The sequence below is a fragment of the Etheostoma spectabile genome, unplaced genomic scaffold (assembly GCF_008692095.1).
Source record: "Etheostoma spectabile isolate EspeVRDwgs_2016 unplaced genomic scaffold, UIUC_Espe_1.0 scaffold272, whole genome shotgun sequence".
Classification (NCBI taxonomy): domain Eukaryota; kingdom Metazoa; phylum Chordata; class Actinopteri; order Perciformes; family Percidae; genus Etheostoma; species Etheostoma spectabile.
In genome coordinates, this window is record NW_022605576.1 from 246,432 (window position 1) to 254,543 (window position 8,112).

General features: G+C 41.1%; 1 long non-coding RNA gene across 1 annotated transcript in view; it reads right to left on the reverse strand.

Annotated features, from left to right (window-relative positions):
* The window catches only part of LOC116685871 (uncharacterized), a 9,669-nt gene extending 8,974 nt beyond the window's left edge, over positions 1-695 (reverse strand). Inside the window, exon 1 of the long non-coding RNA XR_004331072.1 lies at positions 614-695. This is a non-coding gene — a long non-coding RNA (uncharacterized LOC116685871). The remainder of the gene's footprint in view (positions 1-613) is intronic.
* Between the last annotated feature and the right edge of the window lie 7,417 nt (positions 696-8,112).

An 8,112-nucleotide genomic window follows, 5' to 3' on the forward strand; every position in this document is an offset into this window, starting at 1 on the left:
GTATGTATGTATGTATGTATGTATGTATGTATAAGTACTGTATGTATGTGTATATGTATGTATATATGTATGCATGTATGTATTGTCCTCTCTGCCCCATTTCCTCCTCCCCCCTAGTGAGGAGTTTAGACAGAAAAAGTGAGCGCCATGCGGTGATGACGATTAAGTTTAGGCACCAAAACGACTCGTTAAGTTTAAGATAAAGATGGTGGTCTGGATTAAAGCACTCCCGAGGAACTGACATTAACATTAACACTAACATTTCCTGGGTGAAGGTATTTGGTTTTTGCCACAATGGGAGCTCTGCTCTCTGGTTTGATAGTGTTGTGTTTTATGCAGACACCAAATTGTGCTATTTCATTTTCAGATTATTTTCCATTGGATATTGAAGTTCATATTGAAGTGTTTTGGGATGCCTGGCTGAATGGCTCTATATCCATAGTGGTATTGGAAGTAATGAAGATATTTGATTCTTTATGTTTTATTTTGTTGTGCATGATCAAAAAACAGCCCCCCACCTAATTTGTTTATCACAAATCTCACTCTGCACATATGTGCACCCATAACAAGCACTACAGATATAAACATGTAATTTACGACTTCACTGCAGTACTCTAAAAGGCTGTATCTGTACTCTACTGGAGCATTATTTTTTCTCCTACTTCCACTTTTACTTCAGTACATATTTTCGATGAGTTAAACATTTTTATACATTTTGATTTCATATCATTCATTCCAAACCACATTATCGCTGCCGGAGAGGTAGATGGCTCCGTCACCAGGTGTGATGAAGCCAGAGAATGAGATGGAAGAACCAGAAACACCACTTTCAACACCTTCAACTTCGACTGATGGAGGCAGTGAGGGTGAGGAAGGAGCCCCCCCGGCCCTACTTTGACTCCATGAGAAGAAACATATCTAAAGGTATATATAAGTACTTTATTGTCACATACAATAGACATGTAGCAAAATTCATTCTCTGCATTTAACCCATCCTTCAGGGGAGCAGCCAATGACAGCGCCTGGAGACCAACTCCAGATCTGAGCCAGTGCCTTGCTCAAGGGCACTGACTGGAGAACATTCTTGCTGCGAGGCCACAGTGCTAACCATTGCAACACCATGCTCCAAAGGTAAGTTACAAATATAATACACATCTAGCCCATCAGCTTGAGCTATCAGGAAGCGCTAGCTAACTACCCCCCCCGCGGTTCATGACATGCCGCGATGGTGTACATTCCTGTCCTTGTACTGCTGCTACAGCCAAAGGAATTGGGAGTGTCCTTTAAGCTAGATTTGTGAAATAATATTAACAATATGATATCCAAACTTTTGACTGCTTTCTTTAATAACTGCATAACATAATACTTTTACTTTTAGTACAAGGAATAGTACATTGTAACATAAACAACTTGCAATACTTGAATATTTTAGTACTTCCACTTAAGAGCACTTCCACTTCTACTCAAGTCACTTTTTTGATAGAGAACTTTTACTTTCACCCAAGTCTGGGTCTCTAGTGTTTTACACATGTCTGCTTAGGAGGAGCCAGCCCCTCCCTGCTGAAAGATCCTAGTCAGGCAAACCTGTATGTAGTCTCCTTGATTAAGCTGGTGAGCAGCTGATCTACCCCCCCCCCCCCCCCCCATGTCACAGGCAGAACCATAGCAAAAATACTATGAACCCATTAACTCACTAAACAGCCCTTTGTCCAATGATAAAGTATCAAAAAAAATAAAAGATTACACTGAAATTAATGATTAAACATGGTTAATTTTGGGAACAGAGACTAGTGAAAAGGGAGAAGGACAGCCTTTTTATGAGGGTGTTGTATCACAGGGAGAAAAGTCCTCATCCAATTTGTGGTGATTTTTCAGACCTGGGTTTCACCTCTCCGCCTACATACAGGCTACTGCCTTATTCTACTCCTCTTCCTCCTCCTCCTCCTCCTCCTCCTCTCCTCCTCCTCCTCCTCCTCCTCCTCCTCCTCCTCCTCAGGGCCGTGAACTCCTGAGCATCTTTTTCTCACAGCGTCCTAACAAAGAAAACAGACGGCTGTCTAGGTCCATTGTGCCCGCTCATTTTGAGCCAATCCCTGATTATACTAAACCTAACTAAGTATTTGTGTTGCCTAAACGTAATTAGTTCAGTTTCACAAAGTTATTTGAGAAAAAGATAATCTCTATTTATTTTTACAGTCAATATTCACCATCAAAGGACAAGGCAGTGGAGGACAGTAAAGATACTGTATGTGTATGAGTAAGAGATCTCTTGACAAAAACAAAACAAATGTGGCTTTAGTAAAACATTACTAAATACCATCATATACATATCAATGTTGTTGTATTATTGGACATCCATTCCTTTAGAAAACCTGATAATCTGTGTTGTGGTTTGGCAAGAATATTGTAAATATCTAAATACAGCAAACTGCACCCACCCTCCCTACACCCGGGTGTGAAAACACCCCCCGCTGAAATTCGCTTGTTTAACATTGGACATGAAGTAATGTGACAAAATGTCTTAAAAATAGGACAAAATATAAAGTGTACACTGATGTTGTATACACAAAAATCATCTTCTATGAAAACAAGATCACATCATCCCAACTGTCTTTTTTTGTAGTGATTCAGACGGCGAAATGGCTGAGACTAGTTACAGAACCCCCCCCACACACACACACACACACACACACTCCATCATACTGTACTGAAGTTGCTCTGCTGAAGACTGAATAAATGAGCATCAAAGCACTGGAGATAACAGGGCACGTGTGTGTGTGTGTGTGTGTGTGTGTGTGTGTGTGTGTGTGTGTGTGTGTGTGTGTGTGTGTGTGTGTGTGTGTGTGTGTGTGTGTGGGCATGGTCTGATATTAGTAGATGGTGATGAATGAAGAAGGATATTGTGTTTCAGATGCAGCCATTATTGGACCTAAGCATCCAGACATTCCCTTCACTCGTCCTCTCGTCCACTCATTCATCACTTCTTGGTGTCGCAGCACGCGTTCACACTTCCTCCACACGTGCACAGGGAAACTCTACTACATATCCCACTTTCTTATGTCTCATTAATTTTCACTGACACCGAGTGATACTCGATGCATTAACCAGAGTCCCCATGAATCCACCGGAGGTTAGAACGCCAACACAAAGAAAGAGGACGGGGACGGACATCTGGCCAAAATTGAACAATCTTCTAAATTAATCGTTGTCGATATAGACGGCATTTACCCCACACTGGGGGCCTCGCTCCAGGACCACGGCAGCCATCAGAATTAAGTATTGGATCAGATTGGACACATTCCACACACATTTTGCCTCGTCACCTAAATGGAATGCAGCCTTCATTAATACCACATGGGCATTTCTCTAAATGGAAACCCAGTGCACGTTTCCCTCTTGAATGCGAGGCAGGAGAGGAGTCATTTCTGCTATTATGGCTTATTTCTTTTCTTTCTTTATCTCTTGGTTGGTTATGAGTTCTAGTCTGATACGTTGACAAAAGTGGTTGGAGATGTAATGCATGCCTATGTTGTTTTTGAACATATAATGTAACTTTGTAAGGTTCATATGCAATTTTCCTACCCTGTGCATGCTACTTTGACGCTGCTACCCATGCACCTTGTACTTGTAGATGTAGACAGATTTGTGAACAATATTCGAGAGAAATAAGCCTTCCCTGTACGTAGAAAAAGTCTTAAATCTATGAATTCAGCTCATCAAAAATGTGGGCAAAAACAAGTGTTCAATATATATGTACATGTAAAGTTGATCAGGAGCAGAACACTTCTTGCTCCCTGTGTCCGTGGGCTGAACACAGTTTAAACACTTTACAGTCATTGCTCTTGCTGTCAAATTGTCCTGACAAGTCTTTGAACGCAACATTGGGTAGACAACGAATGAAGAGAGAACAACAACAGCAGCAGCAGGACCTGGCCTGTTCACACTGTGGTGCTTGGGATTCATTCAGCTGCCAGATGATCGTGGCTGTGGACACCGCCGGCTCATTATCTCTCTGGTTACATGTTTACCGCTTCTAAACACACCTAATTGGGAGATCAAAGCGCCGGTGACTAGATCTCCCTGCAGCCGTCCACAGATCCGCTCGCTAATTCCATCAAACGCACGCTTGTCTCGCGGCGTCGGAGCGCTCGCCATGAGTTCACTCGGGTGTGACTTGGAGAATAGAGGCGACGCTTCGCAACATCTTGAAGATTTGATGCTGTGTAAAAAAAACTCCAGTTGAAAGGAAATCTTTTGGTTTTATTGTGAGTTTTTATTTGGAAGACTGGCTTTTGACTTTTTTCTCGGCTGAGTGAGGAACGATTTGATCTTCAGTCTGCAGTTCTGCTGAAGCGTGCCAGGGAGCAAGTTCTTCTCAGTGATCACGCCACCATATAAAGGTGCAGCCTGAATACACTGCTCATGGAGATTAGTTGTTTAAAGTAGAGTCCACAAGCATCTCAAGTGGACCTCTAAAGGAAGGAATCATTTTCTATTAATCCACCAGAATCCTGTTAAAGTACAGTATATGTTTAAGAGTAAGCAGCCGGCCCTGACAGAAGTTTGGCCTGCAAAGAATGACCATGTCCAGAATCCAATCTTAATTACTCATTTAATCCCAGATCAAATAATGTTTATTTACTATTAATCTGCACCTCAAGCTCACTTATTTCTCCCAACCATAAATCAATGCATTAGAGCTCTATGTTCTCTATGGTTATCTCAATTTACTTGCATTATGTTACCTAATAATTACATGAAACATCGTATCTCCCAAAAATGGGGCTCGATATGCTGGGGACTCTTTTAGCCGGAACACTCTGGAGAGGGGACACAACAGAGGTGAGGGACTTGAACTCTAACTCTAATATTGTACAAACACCAAATGTTAACCTGCATTCAATTAATCAGGCAAAGACTATACCATACTGCACATATGGAGGTAACCAAGGACTATACCATACTGCACATGTGGAGGTGACCAAAGACTATACTATACTGCACATATGGAGGTAACCAAGGACTATACCATACTGCACATGTGGAGGTGACCAAAGACTATACTATACTGTACATGTGGAGGTAACCAAAGACTATACTATACTGTACATGTGGAGGTAACCAAGGACTATACCATACTGTACATGTGGAGGTAACCAAAGACTATACTATACTGTACATGTGGAGGTAACCAAGGACTATACTATACTGTACATGTGGAGGTAACCAAAGACTATACTATACTGTACATGTGGAGGTAACCAAGGACTATACTATACTGTACATGTGGAGGTAACCAAGGACTATACTATACTGTACATGTGGAGGTAACCAAACTAGCAAACTGAGTCCATGTGTTTACCTTGACAGGGCTGGCCTCCAATCAACACCAGCTGCAACCTTCACAAGACATTCCAATAAACATTCAAAACATTGTATTTACCCATAACATAATGAGCTATCATGTACTAATGCTGCAGCATATTAGTGATGAAGAGGTCCTGCATTACAGATTGGTTTAAAGAAATGCCAATAAACCAGAGCAGGTTTTTATCCCATCCTGGAATGCTGAGTGGACTGGCCAGACCTTCCTCCGAAGAGCTGTGGATGATGGATGTTTTATTTGTGTGTGTGTGTGTGTGTGTGTGTGTGTGTGTGTGTGTGTGTGTGTGTGTGTGTGATGGATTGCAGTAAACAATTGCTTGTCCTTGGTCAAAGAAACATGTGTGACAGCTATGAACGAGCTGCCAGCAAAGGGTTTTATTATCCAAACACCTGTTCAAAATGATATGTATTTCAAGTTCTTTCAACGAGAGTGGAAACCCATCTACACTCACATGCTCGCCTTTATATTGCAAAATGGCTATTTTTTTTTTAGCTTAGCAGAAATCGGGCAGTCATAGGTAGCCATTACATGCCAAATTGTTATGGCTTGGTGTTTTTGTCTTATTTTGATGAGGTAGTCCGTTTTGCTGTGTTTAGTCCTTAGCCCGGTTCTGTCTGGTCTTGCGTTTATTGCATGGTATTTTTGGTCTTGTAGTGTTCTCCCATTTAGTGTCTGCATCTTCTGTTTCCTGTTTAATTTTGAAGTCTGGTCTCGGTCTTATCTTGCCTTTAGTTTTACGTCCTTCGTTTTCCCGCTCTTGTGATCACCTGATGTTTTCCACCTGTTTCCCAGCCCTCCTGCCACCTGCCTCTTGTTACCTCATTACCCTGTGGACTTAGTGTCTATGCTCCCCTTGTCTCCTGTCTCTTGTCTCTCGTTTGGTCTTTACTGGTGTTTGATGTTCTCCGTGTTCCAGTATTAGTTATTTTTCCCTGCATTTGGATTCTTCCCTGTGAGTTTCCCTTTCTGTGTTATTGGGTTTATTTTTCTCCCTGTGGATTTTTGACCTCCTTTTGGATTTTGGACTCAGATTTTTGGTTTGATCCCTTTGCTGGTGTGGACATTATGTTTTTGTTTAAATAAACTCTTTTATTTACTCACTCCGGCCTGCTTCCTTCATCTCTGCATTTGGGTCCTCCCTTCCCCCTATTGTAACACCAAATATGTATATTTTCAGAACAAGTTGGGTGATTCCATGTCAGACAGGACCTGGACCAGTTTGAACACAGGTGAGTGTCCGTGTTCTCTAGATCTGTCCAAGTCCAGTTCAAGACAAAGAAGTTACTCTTATTTTTTTTATGACATGGATTTATCTTGAGGCTTTCAAATCTGGGTTCCCATAATATTCGGGTGATGTAGTATAACAGTATACAGTAAGTGTAATGTTGCCATGGAGACAGTGAGCACAGTGCACAGCAGGTGGAATATGCCTCTCGGCAACTATACAGTTCAACTATAGAATAAAGTTTCTGATAAAATACAGATTATTAATGGATGTTCACTGGGGTTCAAACAGAGCTTCAATGACACTTGAAGTGTGCATAAAATATACGTATGTGCTAAGATAAGTAGTTTTGTCATTTATTTTAAAAATCTATTTCTCTTTTTGCAAATGGTGTGCCCCCCCCCCCACACACACACACACACACACACACACAGACACACTGGTCTCCAAACGGGTTTACAGTTTGGGAGTTATTTTCTGATCGAAACTTAATTTGTGATCAGTCCTCATAGTCATATGCAAGATGTGTGCTATGTTCACTAACCCACACACACACACACACACACACACACACACACACTATCACATTACATATGTTACAATACAATATCATTGCTATTTTAAACAGTGGGATATCCCGTGATATGAAAAAGCAATTGATTTTATCTAGTACCAAAATCTGAAATTCTCATGTCCATATTATATAATGTTTGATTCTTAGCATCGATACAGTATTTCTACGGAAAGTACCTCCATACTATGCTGTATTAATTTCCCTCATCCCTACTTGGCATTGTAAAGTATTCCCAGCTCTAGCACTGTCTCTTGAAATTCCAGTCCAGTTTTCATCTGGTGCTTTCATCAGACCTGTCCCACTAAACCCGAGCACAGACACACACACACACGTTCAGCTGAACGTATTACCCACACTACTGTACACGCCCACATGTCCTCGCTGTCAAACTGTCCTCCCACATCTTCGCTTTGACCCTGCAACATGAAGTAATGTCCCAAAGACTACTGTGCAAGCCAAGCCTCATTAACTGCTAGCTTACCTCATCAATTTACTGAGTAATTAGAAGCCAATTAGTAACACCCTTCTCTCATCTTAAAGTGACAGCCTCACTTTTTCCCTCTTAATTGTCTACCCAAACTGTCACAACTGACTTTTTCCTCTTTACAGTTAATGTACACATCACATATTAAAAGACATGCCATTAACGGTGTTGTCATTACTTTAATTTGTTCAGTTTAGAAAATTATTACATTTAAAATACTGTTAATTTTATTCTCAGAGAGAATGGTAGTGGAAAAAGGGACATATTGGTAAATTTACTTTGTCACGGATGAACACAAAAATGCATCAGAACTGTTCATGCTGGCTTCAATGTGGGTTTGCAACAGTTTTCAATGATGTTTGTGGGACAGTTTCACTAACACCACACCAAAATTCCATTATTACTAGGCTACTTTATTAAAGTCTAACTATCGAGCACTTAAA